General features: G+C 44.3%; 1 protein-coding gene across 10 annotated transcripts in view; it reads right to left on the bottom strand.

Annotated features, from left to right (window-relative positions):
• The window catches only part of CHRM3 (cholinergic receptor muscarinic 3), a 417,691-nt gene that overhangs the window by 216,907 nt on the left and 185,529 nt on the right, over positions 1 to 15,255 (bottom strand). Inside the window, exon 1 of one of the 10 annotated variants that reach the window (XM_053300714.1) lies at positions 13,478 to 13,741. The exons of the other annotated variants lie outside the window; for them this stretch is intronic. The gene's annotated coding sequence lies outside the window, so the exon portion shown is untranslated. Of the gene's footprint in view, positions 1 to 13,477; positions 13,742 to 15,255 lie in introns of those variants that run through there. 10 annotated transcript variants of the gene reach the window in all.

The raw sequence follows: 15,255 nt of genomic DNA, 5'->3' as shown, positions 1-15,255 counted from the left end.
CAGCATAAAACTCACTGGTCAACCCTTGGGCTCTTCTCTCTCTGCCTACCTACCTTATAGGGTTGTTGTGAGTATAAAAGAACCATGTACATGAGGGATGTGCAAACTGGTTCGAAATAGAGCCGGTTCAGACTCAAACCAGTTCTGTTTGAAGGATCAATGTCGAACCGGGTGCAGTTCAGGCTGAGGTCAAACTGAACTGGTTTGGGCCAGCTTGGGCAATTGCATAGTATTGCAAATGGCCTGTGAGCATGCATGTAGATAACAAAAATGGTCTCCACACACACGTAGAAGACCTGAGAAGGACCCAAACTGGCCTGCCGGCATCCCAGGGGGGAGGCTAGCAGGAGTTGGGGGGTGCCCCCAACCCTGAGGCCACCACCACTTGTCAGTACTTTATTTTACTACTTATACAGTTAGAAAAACCCTCCATTCTTGCTGCCCCTTTACCGGGTAAAGGTGAATCCTCACTGATTCCCCTTTGCCAGTAGGGCTTCAAGCTGGCCTGAACCGGTTCAAATTTGAACCAAACCAGCTCAGAGGGGGGCAAATCAAACTGGTTCTAACCGAACCGGGAAAACCTATTTTGTGCACACCACTAATATACATCTTTCTACACTCCTTGGAGGAAGAGAAGGATATAATTTAATAAACAAGCTCAATTTGAAACTATCCACACTTGCCCGTTTCAAATCAGATTGTCAGAAAAATCTATGGGTATGATCCAGACAAACAAACATTTTTCATGCCACTGATTTCAATGGAGAAGAAAACATATGCTCACCTTTCTACTCCTGAAATCAATGGGGCTAAAAGTGTTTTAACTGGGCTCTATTTCCCCCTATATGTATTTTCTAACACAAAATTCCTAAGAACTAGTTGACCCCGCACAGAGCATCTGTGCGTTCTTTGGGGCTGGCGGTTACCTCTCCCCCCCCCCACACACACACCTTCTGCCCCAGTCTCCGCTTCCTAACCACGGCCGGCCCGTGCCAGGCCCAGCTGCCTCTCCTCCTCACTGTAATTCTGCCCCCTTCCCCCCTCCTGGGTCTTGCCTCTGCAGCTGGGCTGGGCCTGCCGCCGCCTCTGGCCTTTGCAGCCAGCTGCCGCTGCCACGGCAGCCAATCCTCCTGGGTGCACCTCAGCCTATCAGGTGCCTCCACTGCCCAGCCAATCAGCTGGGCGTTGGGACGCACATTCCAAGGCACACCCAGGAGAATTAATAATATAGATTGGACGTTTTTCTATCCTCCAAAGAACTCACTGCATATATAAGATTATTTGATTCTTTCATCACAACAGTCCAAGCTGGGTTAGGTTAATAAACAGTGAGGTCATTCACACAATCAACAACAGTGTTTTACCTGGGTTTGGGAGTTGTGTGCACTCTCAATTTTCAGTAGTGTGGAAGCAAGGTAAGAGGAAAACCTGGGCAGAAGTGATTGTGTTGAAGCAAGGTAGGAGGAAAAGCTACCCAGGTTTTCCTCCTACCTTGCTTCCACACAACTGAAAATTAGGAGCGCACCCAGGTACAACACAGTTTTTGTTGTGCATTTTGTATGGCCTTTAGACTAAATCGTGCTTCATTCACAATCACAAGAATCCTATGTGGATCTGGGGGAAAGGTTAAAAATTTGTTTTAAACTGCCTGCTTGCCAATTTCTTTTATGGGTTAGGTGGTAGGTAACACCCATCATACCCTACCATATAACTTACTTTGGTGTCCCTTCCCCTAGGAGCCATAGGGAGAGGAGAGCTGGTCTTGTGGTAGCAAGCATGATTTGTCCCCATAGCTAAGCAGGGTCTGCCCTGGCTGCATATGAATGGGAGACTTGATGTGTGAGCACTGCAAGATATTCCCCTCAGGGGATGAAGCCGCTCTGGGAAGAGCAGAAGGTTTCAAGTTCCCTCCCTGGCTTCTCTAAGATAGGGCTGAGAGAGATTCCTACCTGCAACCTTGGACAAGCCACTGCCAGTCTGTGAAGACAATACTGAGCTAGATAGACAAATGGTCTGACTCAGTATATGGCAGTTTCCTATGTTCCTATGAACAATGGGGTGTTTCGAGTTTCCTCATTGTTCTGTATGGCCAAAACACTCGGAACATTTTGAGCTTGTGTAGTCAAAACAACTGGTTCAACTGCTATTTTGATTAACCATTTCAGTCATCTGTGCTTTGTCTCAAGCTCAAAAAAAAAATGCAAAATCCATTTCATGCACATCCCTAAGTAATGGTGCTCTGTAGAGCTTGTCTCAGTTTTAAGTCTCAGTGGCAGTCATCCATCCTCACAGAGTAGCTGGAGTCTAGCTACACTGAAGCCTTGCACTGCAACCCAGTGCACGTGGAGAGGGAGGAGTAAGCAATTTTTGCTTTTACTCCCCTCCCTCCAAAAGCCATTTTCACTGCCAGGAATATGTCCCTGAGGGCCATGAAGTTCTCAGGGACATATTACTGGCAGCAGAGGTTTCAGTGCAGCTAGGTTCCTGCTGCTCTGTGAAGGCAGATCCTTTCTTCCACTTTTGTAGCTGTGGAAACTAAGATTTCCCCTATAGTCTGAGGTGTTATAGATTTATAACAATACTCAAACTTTTCATACTGTATTTAGTAAAGGTATCCGCTCTAGACCTTTAGTAAAGTTTGATTGCTTTTGTATTTCAAGGGTCAATGGATAGCCAAAAGTAGGGACCAGTCCAAGTATTTCAATTAAATTTAGCAGAAATGTGTGAGACCATTTCTCCTAGCCAGTTTCAGGGAAACTGTGCCTTGTTTCTGAGGTATATACAAGAATAAGATTATTAACAACACATTATTGAAATGCATCTCACATGATTTAGATGCAGCTGCCTCAACTGGGATCATACTTTTTTGTTTTTATTGTTGTTATTCGACACGTTTCTGGAATATAAATTTTCCATGATGGAACCAGAAATACTTGGGCATTCTCCAGGCTGATAACATTGCACACACTGAAGTTAAAAGAAAAATTGGAAGTGAATACATCAGGAGAGTTAGAAAAATCCTCAAGTCCAAACTCAATGGCGGGAACACCATACAAGCCATCAATACATGGGCTATACCTGTTATCAGATACACTGCAGGAATAATAGACTGGACCCAGGCAGAGCTAGAGACGCTGGATCGTAAGACCAGGAAAATAATGACCATCAATCATGCTCTGCACCCCCGCAGTGATGTAGATAGGCTATACCTCCCTCGCAGCTCAGGTGGAAGAGGAATGCTGCAAGTCCATCAAACAGTAGAGGAGGAGAAAATAGGCCTTGAAGAATATATCAAGGACAGTGAAGAAGATGCACTTCAAATGGTCAAGAACGAGAAACTATTCAACACCAATGAAACAAAGCAGGCCTACAAGAAAGAACAAGTCAAGAACCGAGCAGAAAAATGGAGAAATAAGCCCCTGCATGGTCAATATTTGCACAATATAAGTGGAAAATCAGACATCACCATGACCTGGCAATGGCTTAAGAATGGCAACTTGAAGAAAGAAACAGAGGGTTTAATACTGGCTGCGCAAGAACAGGCACTAAGAACAAATGCAATACGAGCAAAAGTAGAAGAATCCACAACAAACAGCAAGTGCCGCCTTTGTAAAGAAGCAGATGAAACCGTGGACCACCTAATCAGTTGTTGTAAAAAGATCGCACAGACTGACTACAAACAAAGGCATGACAAGGTAGCAGGGATGATACACTGAAACATCTGTAAAAAATACAAGCTACCTGTAGCCAAAAATTGGTGGGACCATAAAATTGAAAAAGTTGAAGAAAATGAAGATGCAAAAATATTATGGGACTTTCGACTACAAACAGACAAACATCTGCCACACAATACACCAGATATAACTGTAGTCGAGAAGAAAGAAAAACAAGTTAAAATAATCAACATAGCAATACCAGGGGATAGCTGAATAGAAGAAAAAGAAATAGAAAAAAAAATCACCAAATACAAAGATCTACAAATTGAAATTGAAAGGCTGCGGCAGAATAAGACCAAAAAAGACTGGGCAAAGAGGCACCTTTTACCATGGTGATTCTCTTTATTTAGCAGGGGGAGAGTAACTGGCCCTATCCACCCCCAGCACAGTACTTCCAGTGACTGTTGTTGGTGTGTGTCTTATGTTTATTTTTAGAATGTGAGCCCTTTGGGGACAGGGAGCCATCTTATTTGTTATTTCTCTTTGTAAACTGCCCTGAGCCATTTTTGGAAGGGCGGTATAGAAACTGAATTATCATCATCATCATCATCATCATCATCATCCCAGTGGTAATTGGCACCCTAGGTGCAATTCCAAAACCATTTGAAGAGCACCTCAACACCATAGGGGCCACAGAAATCACCATCAGCCAATTACAAAAAGCAACTTTACTGGGAACAGCCTATATTCTGCGACGATATCTATAACAGCAGTAAGAACACTGACAATAAAATTCAGCCATCCCAGGTCCTTGGGAAGGACTCGATGTCTTGATAAAACAAATCAGTCAATGACACCTGTCTGACTGTGTAAATTATTATTATTATTATTATTAATAATAAATAAGAGAAAACTTAGGATGTAATAAATATGCACATTGTCCTCTCAGATATTAGCATATATTCACTATCCTCTACAAGAAGATACCAGTATATATCTGCAAGTTTTGTATGTGCATGCAAGGGTACATATTGACAGAGTCCTTAGGTCTAATGTATGACAATTAACAATATATTTTCAATGTGATTTCTAGATTTCTAGAACTCAATAGATTGCTCATTGCCACCACTGAGCAAATCCAAAATCCCAAACTAAGCATGATCACATAGACTGGGCATCATCCCCAATGAGGCAATGTATAAAGCATTAGAATACAGCCTTTGATCATGCAAAAACCAGGAAGAATAAAATCAAAGGGACTGAAATGCAGAGGTGTTCAACATGACACTGTGCCTGCCAGGTTTAAAGGTGAAAAAACCCACCCACATTTGTGTATCATCCCAATTATTGTCTCATAAAACAATAACCAGAAAGGAGTCCATGAGAACAAAGACACACACTCAACAATCAAAAGGTGGCCAAATGTATAACAAATTCAATTACCCAGTGAACCAATCTTTGCCAAGTCTGTTAGCTATTTGTTTTAGGGAAGGCAAGTTTACAGGATGCAATATCCTGTTCAATCAGATTGTATGGTAGTTCTTAGGGTGTGTCACTGCTAAGAGGAACTGGTTTCAACAATGCTGTTAGGAATGCAATCATGTGCATCATCCTGAAAAGTCTATTATCACTTATTAAAACAGCATGTAAGTTTTGAAGCAATCTCCTTGGAATTAGTCAAGGAAGAAGGAAATAGTTTTCTACTTACATGCTCAACTGTTGTAGGTATCTATCTCTATCCCAGGCCTGCTCTATCCCAGGCCTGCTCAATTTACCCCTCCCCCCAGCTGTTTTTGGACTACAACTCCCAAAATCCCCAGCCACACTGGCTAATAGCCAGAGATGTGGGAATTGTAGACCAACGTCTGCAGAAGGGCCGAAGTTGAGAGGGTCTGCTCTATCCTATCCCCTCCCATGAGTTCAGGAAAGGCAATGCAAGTTAAACATAAAATACATAATAAAAAACAAAAACAAACAATAAAAGAGCTTATACTTGCTTAGCCATGGCTATTGAATAGCAGCCCAAAGAGGAAAAATATTTACAGTTCTTCCATAAGTGTGCTTTTATTTTGAGTGATTTCTATACTAAGGTAGTTCCATAACTATGAAGAGAACATGAGAATGACCCTTGATATACCTTTGCTGTTCAAACATGGCACATGAATAGCGCAATAAGTGTACAGTAGTAAATATCAACTTAAAGCTGGAAACAAACAGTGTCAATTGTTCCTGGTGGTTGATGGCTGCCCACATGTCAGAGGAATCACAAGTGCTTAAAAGAAGATAAACGAATGTAAATCAGGTGGATGGATGGGTAGACAGATAGATAGAAAAAGAATTTTATTTAAGTATCAGTTATAAGTTTCTTTGTCTAAAATGAAATCTGACATGCAAACATGATATCTTAAATATGAATGTAAGAATAACCTTCTTATGAAAGGCTTATTTTATTTTTTTGTAAATAAAACTGTGGGGAAAACATTTTTGTTAGTCATAATACAGTTCAATAACTCATGTGGTTATATTACAACTTGATAGTAGGTCCAAGTCATCATAAATGTCATCCATAGATCCATCTGGGTGACCTTTTACTTCTGTTTGATGGCTAATAACTACCTGCTTTCTGCAAATGGCTTAGTCAATATACTATGAGGCTGTTCCACACGAGCAGCCAAACACAGGCTAGGGCAGCCCAGCATGGGTTTGGCTGCCTGTGTGAGCTGCTGGAATCAAGCCTAATCCTGGCACTGCCCTCACGGGTAGCCTTACTAAACTTCATGGTTTAAGGGTTGTGGGTATCCCGGGGCTGCATGCAGCCCCTAGGGTGCTTGACTCCCAGGGAATCTCCCAATGCACTGTGCTCATTGTGTGGTGCATCATGGGATTCCTGGAGGCTGGGAAAATGAGTCCCGGCCTCTACTGATCCACACTGGATCAGCGTGGATTGTGGGGGGTGGATTGTGGGGGGTGCGATGCAGCACACTGAAGAATTCAGCCACCATCATCTGGGGGAAGTAGGTAGGTTCATCCCTGCCCACTAGGTCATCTGAATAGCTTTTATTTAAAATTATGGGCTGGTTCTCATGATTTTTTAAATGTCGGGATAAGCAGAATTGAGGGCTTCTGAAGCCATGCACACTTCTGTTTTATTATCATGACAAGGTTGCCACTGCCTGAGCTCCTCTTGTTATCAATAATCTAGATTTTATGTCAGGAGGAGGAGTTCGGGTTGGCAGAAGTGACCTTTTCTAACCCTACGTGATGATTACCAATCTAGTCGGATTCGGACAACTGAGACATAAATAGCTTTCCTGGGTCTTTCCCCCTTGAACTTGTATAGGATGGGTTACTGCCAGGCGAAAGCCACCATCAAGCAGCACATTATAGACACTGAGTGCCAAACCGATCTCAGCAGAGTCTAGGGATGTGCACGGAACTGCTTGGCCCAGTTTAGTTTGAGGCCAGACCAGCCTCAAACCCAACTGGGCCAATTCGGTCCAGCACCCCCCTCGAACCCCCACCCCAGTTCAGTCCAGTCTGGGGGGATTCGCGAGCTTGAAATTGTTTTTAAACAATTACCTTTACTCTTCTCGGGCGGTTCTTGGAGGTCCTCCCTCCCCCCCGCTGGCCTTCCTCATGCCCCCCTCGGCCGGTTTGGCTGCTCTTCAGCCTTCACCTGGTGGCCCAGTGGCCATTATGGAGCCTGCGTGCCTGCACACATGGCCTCTGCATGCCAAGTGCACAGGCATGTGGACTTCATAATGGCCACCGCGCCGCTGGGTGAAGGCCGAAAACTGGCCGAAGAGCGGCCGAACTGCCTGAGGGAGGCATGAGGAAGGCTGGTGGGGGGAGGGGAAAACTCCAGAGACACCCCCCCTCCAAGAACTCCCCTGAGGGGAGTAAATGTATTTTAAAAACAATTTCAAGCTCACAAATCCCCCGAACATTGGGGGGGGGGTGTTCAGTCAATTCGACCCCAAATGGTCAAACCAAAGTGGTTCAACATCGAACACATTTGCACACTCCTAGCAGGGTCCTGAAATTTCTTATCAGTGATGGGCTTAGATATTTTACCTCTCCAGTGGCATACCTAACCCAATTGGAGGTTCCAAAGCACAGGAGGGCGTTCATTCTGGCTTGCTGTCATGCCTTCCCTTCAACAGTGCTAGAAGGCTGTTACAGAAGAACTCCATTTGCAGAGCGACTATGCCCCTGTGGCTCAGGGCAGATCAAAACTACCAAATATGTCATCCTCCACTGTTCATGCTATAGAGACATTCACACCTCCCTCATCCTTCCAGTGCTATCCCAGTGTCCAGGAGGTTCGAGCCATTTCTACAGCTCCTTGCTGCTTTCTGACTTTAAGCCTGCCATCACATATAGTGTTGCCAGGTTCTGTGTGGCAGCCAGGGCTGCCAAGTGTGGGTTCAGGCCCCAGTGAAAAACATTTTTTCAGGCACCTGCCACTACCCCCCCCCTGCCTCTGCCACCACCGCAAGCCCCCCCCCCCACTGCTGCCACCACCAGGCTGAACCACTGATTTAAAAAATAACCCTAGCCTCCATGTGCGGGGATGGGGGGAGCTGAGCCTGACTGTCTGGCCCAGTGGCCCTTGAAAACTGAAAGGCGCTCCAGCGCGCCTTGTGCAGCTTTAATCGAGTGTTGATTGTTTAATCGAGTTTGAATCGCATCTATTCAAACTGCGCAGGCGCACTGGATTGCCTTGCAGTTCTCAAGGGCTACTGGGCCAGATGGCCATGTGCAGTGGCCGCTCCCATTCTGCCTGCCACCGCCACGGGTGTGTGTGTGTGTGTGTGCTCGGCTCACACACACACACGGCCACACACACGGCAGCTAGAATTATTTTAAAGATCAGTGGTTCGGCCTTGTGGTGGGGCAGGCGCAGGTCCCATTCCAGACTGCCCGGCCCTGGTAATTTGTACCGGCTTCCCCCCCACCCCTCGTCAGCCCTGGCGACAGTGACCAGCATTCATGGGCAGATGGTAGGCAGTGAGTCCTATCAGCCTTAATCTGACCCTCAGTGACTCAGGGCGGGCTCTACACTTGCTTACTCAATAATGATTCAATAGAAAGACTTACACTCCTCCTTTTTTTCTTACTGCCCCTTATAGCCTTATAGTCTGGCCGTTATCCAGTTTTATTACATGGGCTTTTATGTAGTTTTGTCTTCTCATGTCCTTTAATCTTTTTACATCCATTTTTATGCCCTCCCATCCCTTGTTATGCCTTTTATGCACTTGTATGACTTTTATGCCTTATACTTTATGCTGGTCTATTAGTATAATAAAGATTGATGATGATTATTTAAACCAATCCACCCTGCTAAAAACTTTAGTAGGCATGACAATATGATGCATTTGAAAGATGATTTATGATAATGTCTCACTATCCCTGCTCCGCATTATGAGTATCACAGCTGAACAGGAGATCCCAACACACAACAGCTACTGTTTAGTACTGCACAATCATAGGTCAGTGATTGTTCTTTTTCAAGTGGGGGCCATTTTGGTAAACAAAAACAAAACAAAAAAACCACCCTTCAAAGTGAGATCCATTTCCCACTGCACTGACCTCCATGCAGTGCTATGCTTTTCCCAGCAGTGAGGGCCCCATTAAGAGAAACAGAGCCATCTCAAGCCTGAGCACCAACGTAGAAGGCATGCACAGAGTGCTGGGAAGTGTAGTCCTTCCCAGCACGTTCCCCACACAGCTAAATGGGGAAAGCAATGGGAAGGTCTACCTTCTCAGCACTCTGCTCATGCATTCCAAGATGGTGCTGGGGCTCGAAAGGGCTCAATTTCCCTTAAAGGAGTGCGCCACAGGTGTTGGGCAAAATACAACACTGTAGGATAGGAATGGTAACCTCCATTGGAACGGTCACCTCTGCAGAACGGGGAGGTTGTGCAGAGTATTTGGCTTGACTGAGGCTTCAGACAGGCCTAGTAGACAATGAGTCAGGAAGCTGCATTTAGGATTGATGGAGCATTGCAATGAAGAGCACTGCCACAGGCCGCAGCATACCAACCCTAACAAGAAAAGTTGGGTTCCTTTCTGAATGCAGGGCATTGTCTTGCAGGATGCAATATGAAAAGCTACTGAAACATTCAGCAAACAACCCACGTGGAAAATATTACATTCTTAATGGTTTAGCTAAAGACCTAACTTTAGGACAGCTTTGCACATTCCTGTCATGCTCTCTATTATGCAGAAGGGCAAATGGATGAAGAACATTACCACCTGTTACCACAGCGTCTACTTTACACGGGAGTGGTATGAAGCTTGAGTTACTGATGTAATCTAGTATGCACATACCTCTGCACATGGCATAGAGAGAATTTTTGCATTCAAGAGATCTATTTCCACAGCATTATACTGTATATAAGGTATATATAATAATATTAGGGTATCTAGATATAAAACAAGTCCAAGATCAATTACTGCTTGCTCATTTCCAAAACTTAAGTATTTATTCATATTGAACTGTACTTCCTTTCCTGAATTCAGCCACAAATAGACCAGCTTTTAAAGGAGAATTATGTCCTTTGCAGTTTACAAAATATTTAATGTAACAGTTAAGCATCATGCAAAACACATTTTCTGACCCACACCTGGACAGTGCTACTGCTCTCCTCACCCCAGACAGATTGTCCACACCACAGCCGCCCCCCCCCCCCCCGGTTCCAATCCATGATGCCCCACCCCCATTCAACTTCTATGACAGATGAAATGACTCATACAAGCCCTTTAGCATTCAGCAATGAAACACAAAGCCATGCAGCACCCCCTCTGCCTATAGCATCCCCTCATCAAGAAGCCCATCAGCATAGCCTCACCCAAGGCCGTGAAACTGTGGAGGTGACCACCATCTTACAGGGTATGGGAACTGGCATATCTTTGGACAACAACCCTCTTCTTGAGCACTCAGGTCTGTCCTGCTGGCCTCCCTGGACTGGACCCAAGACAGCAGATTTCTGTGAAGGAAGTGCTAGACCATCTGAGTATCTCACCAGCGCCCCCTAGGCCTAAAGGGTGGGAACCAGCAGATATACCCCTGCCTCCCCATCTCGGCAAGAACCCCAGTCTCTCAACCTGACCACCGGAGATTCATTGACTCCCATACGGATTTCTCCCGCTAGAATTTAACTACCAGCACAACCCCGTGACATCCCACAGTAGGGTTGCATGTTTTTTTTCTGTTTCAATTTGTACCAAATCCAAATCAACCCCATTTTGTATTTTATCTGAAATTAAGCCTTCTGAATCACCTCAATTTTGTTTTGTATCCAAATTAATCCAAATCTGAATCCAAATTAATTCAGATTATAAAAATGGGTCACATGGGCCAAAAGAGTAGGTGGGGGTTATAGTACCCAATGAGTAGAAGCTACCACAAAAATTTCAAAGGAATTGGGCAAACAGCTGATTTTTGGTGAATTTTTAAAGTTTGTGCATCTTTCAGATTTTCCACATAGGGTATAATGGAGGTTTCAGGAAAGGTATAGCTTCACACAGGGGAAGGGAGGGTGGAGAGTGGAGTGTGGTTGGTGGTAGTGCCCAGAGTAGAGTGTGGTTGGTGGTAGTGCCCAGTTCATGCAAGGAAGCTACCACAATTTTTTCAGAGGAATTTGGCAAAGGGCAGATTTTTAAAGAATTAATGAAGTTACGCGTCTTTCAGATTTTCCTTGTAGGGTATAATGGAGGTTTCTCCAGTCCCATAACTCCACTTGGGGGGCACTGGGGTGGCCCAGAGCAAGTGGCGATGTAGTGCACATAGGGTGCCAACCACCCACATGGGTTGCCAACTCATGAAGTACAGGGTTTTGTTGTTCTAGAAGTATTCTGAGTGTAGATTCTCTGGTAGCATATGAGAGTGGATTCATGGTTTTTCATTAAAAATTTCATTTGCTAGAGAATCTAAACTCAACACCTCAGAAACAACAAAGCCCAGTAGCCCAATGGGTTAGCAATCCACGGGGGTGGTTGGCACCCTCTGTGCACTACATCACCACTCGCTCAGCACTACACCAGTGCCCCCCAAGTGCAGTTATGGGGCTGCTGAAACCACCAGTATTCCCTCTGGGAATAAGGTTAAAGACACTCAAACTTCCCCAAATCACAAAAATGAATCCTTTGATCAATTCCTTTGAAATCTGGGTGGTGGCAGGTACTCCTTGGGGCACTTCCACCCAACCCACTGTTCTGCCCCAAAGACACTCCAACATTGACAATTCCTAAGAAAGCAGCCCTTAGGCCATTTCCATGGGAGTCTGGGTTGTGGCAGGCACCCCTTGGGGCACTTACACCTTACCCACTGTTCTGCCCCAGCAGACCCCTTTCTGCCCCAAATCTGTACCAAAGACACTCCAACTTTCACAATTCCTAAGAAAGCAGCCAATTCCATGGGAGTCTGAGTTGTGGCAGGCTCCCCTTGGGGCACTTCCACCCAACCCACTGTTCTGCCCCAGCAGACCCCTTTCTGCCCCAAATCCACTCCAACTTTGTCAGTTCCTAAGAAAGCAGCCCTTAGGCCAATTCCATGGGAGTCTGGGTTGTGGCAGGCAATTAGAGAACTTAGTTTTGTAGAATTACATAGTAACTGGGCAAGGGCTGAGGTTTGGAACCTCTATAGGCAGCAGCAATATAAGAAGATGCTGAAAGGCATCATCTCCTACTGCTTGGGAGATGGCAATGGTAAACCCTGCCTGTATTCCACCAAAGAAAACCACGTGGCTCTGTGGTCACCAGGAGTCAACACCGACTCGACAGCACAATGTTACTTTATTGTATTACAGCTTTTTATTATTGTTTTGTAGCTTTATTGTATTAGAGTAGAAATTTAAAATAACAATTTTATGGTTTCATAATTTGTTTTAATCGTGTTCTACTGCTCTATCTTATGCTGGTCTTGGACTGTAATAAAGATGATTGATTACAAAACACATCACCTTTCAAAGTTTTTTTAAACAGGTATTTGTTCCACTAGGCTATACTGTAATTTCTCTTCAGATGAATATTTAATGCCTTATCAAATTTCCTTCAACTTTTCCTTTTCTAAGAATCAACTCACTGTTCGTAAAAATACAATGACAGATTAGAGAAACATGAAGGATGCATATTTTATAAACAACTGGCAAGTACATAGTTAAAAAAAAAAAACAACTGCACCTGTTTTTGGGCTAGATAATAGCAATTTCAATCTAATTATCAGATAGACACTATCTATTTTCAAGTTAATGCCAACCCTTTTAATATATTAAATAGGATGCACATCCTGAATATTAATTAAAACATATTATGAAGTGTGTATTCCACTATCACAATGTAGCTTAATTAAGAATTTTCTTTTCAGTGTTTCTACCCCATCTTTCTAACAATTGTACACGTAAACAAAAAACCTACAAAAAACAGAAACACAGGTGGCCGTTATTCCTGAGGGTTCCGTTCTCTCCTATAGACACGAATATAAGAGTACAAAACCTTACCCCTAAGGGAATCTAGGGGTTAGATTCCTAACAAACAAAAAAGCCACCCCCACCCCCCAAAAAGCAAGGGAGGCATAAATAAGAAGAGAAAACCACTGTGCCTTATTCTTCAGGTCTCCATGTCTCCCACAAAGCCCCCTAAACCCCTCAAACAGTTGAATATTCACCAATTGTTTTTTTAAGAACAGCCACAAATATCTTTCTGCTGTAAAATGGCAACCGGAAATGACATCAGAAGTCATTTCTGGGCACTGTGGATAGGCACATTTTGCCAATTTTTCTACCCATGGTTAAAGAAACTAGGTGTCTAAGACCCACCTGTGGATACGCAAAACCGCAATTCGCAAGTCCGCAGATAACCAGGGCCATCTGTATGAATGTCAGTTGTAGAAAGGCTAAACAAAAGCAATCCAAGGAAGATAATTTACAAATGCTTGCTGGGGGGAAACAAAACTGCCATGACCCCAGATCCAGTAGGGGGAGATTTTAGGCAATCAGGGGATGAGTCAGGGTGGGAAGCCCTAGCCCTATCAGTTCTGCCATCTCTGCTATGCCTATCAGTATCATCAGACTAGGGGCACACCTCTGATAACCAGCCTGCCAGGCTCCCTACCTTGCTGAAGACAGTGCTTCCAAAACAGGGCACTGCTCCTTTAAAGTTCTGACAACTCATGCAGGAGTGGGTGGAATCAGAGACAGGAAGCAAGAATATTTCAAAGGTTGGTTGTGAACTACTCCTCATGGAAACAACATCCTTCTATACCTGGGTGGGTACCCTGCACTCAGCCTCATAGCTGCTATGCTGGGAGCTCTCTAAATTCTTAACTCTGAGAACCAGTCCTTGGTCTGTTTCCTGCTGGTGTCGTGCTTGGGCCTGATCTCTTGGCAGCTCTGACTCCAGGCTCCATGGAACCCAGCACGCCCTAGCCTAGAAAAGGATAAAAACCAGACATCTAAAAGCAAGCAGCAAAGAGGCCTGACAGACTTCCCTTGGGAAGTTATTCCAAGTTTTGGGAGCCACTGCTGAAAATACCCTGTTTCAAGTGGTCACACCCATTGTATTTCAGCAGTGGGACCTGAAGCATGGCCCCAGAATGTGAACAAACCTGTTAGGCAGGCTTATATGGAGGAAGGCAATTCTTGAGAGATTCTGATGCTAGTATTTATGGGGCTTTAAAATCAGCACCTTGAACTGAACCTGGAAACATTAACTGGTTCAAGTCAACACTCCAGAAGCTGGTTTTTTAAAACCAATTTAATATGTTTATATACCATTTCAGTCAGCTCTTCCTTTGTAATGCCACTTTCAGGGTTTCACCTTTAGCTAACAAAAACTTGTATAGTGCAAAAAACAAAGAAACAGAGTAGCTTGTTTCAAAATTAAGCTTTGAGTGATTGGAAGGTGAATTTCCCCCCACAACTGGACTCTGGACAACATGGCTGTAGCAGATAAATTGGGACAGTTAGAAAGTAAAATATCACTGTTCTGTTAATATTTTTGTTCTCCTAGCACACCGTAGGATTGTTCTCACAACCGACATTGGGGTAGAAAAAGCCTCTGATCCTAATTTGGGATGGAGCCCAGAACCTCTACTAAGCTCCAGAATGAGGGTGGAAGAGAAGTACAGAGGAACACAGGAAGCTGCCTTATACCGAATCGGACCCTAGGTCAATATTGTCTACACCATGGAGTATCTTTCAGCCCTATCTCGGGAGATGCCAGGGAGGGAACCTGGAACCTTCTACATGCAAGCATGCAGATGCTCTTTCCAGAGCGGCCCTATCGCCTAAGGAATATCTTATAGAGCTCATGCATGTAGCCTCCCATTCAAATGCAAACCAGGGTGAACCCTGCTTAGCAAAGGGGACAATTCATGCTTGCTACCACATGATCAACCTGCACAGCCCACCTCTCTACTGAACTCAAAGACAATCATTTCTCCCTCCTTCGACCTTGCTTGCAGAATTATCACGATTATCACAGGCATCTTCTACCCTAAAGATCATTGTGAGAACAGCCCTGGTGTATGATAAGAGTAGACCAACTGTAGCACAAATAATATCCATTAATGCAAATTCTCGTGATTTCCTTTAGA

Source organism: Hemicordylus capensis, chromosome 1 (assembly GCF_027244095.1).
Source record: "Hemicordylus capensis ecotype Gifberg chromosome 1, rHemCap1.1.pri, whole genome shotgun sequence".
Taxonomy (NCBI): domain Eukaryota; kingdom Metazoa; phylum Chordata; class Lepidosauria; order Squamata; family Cordylidae; genus Hemicordylus; species Hemicordylus capensis.
The sequence above is the reverse complement of the archived record's forward strand: the minus strand, read 5'-3'. Positions and strand labels throughout refer to the sequence as shown.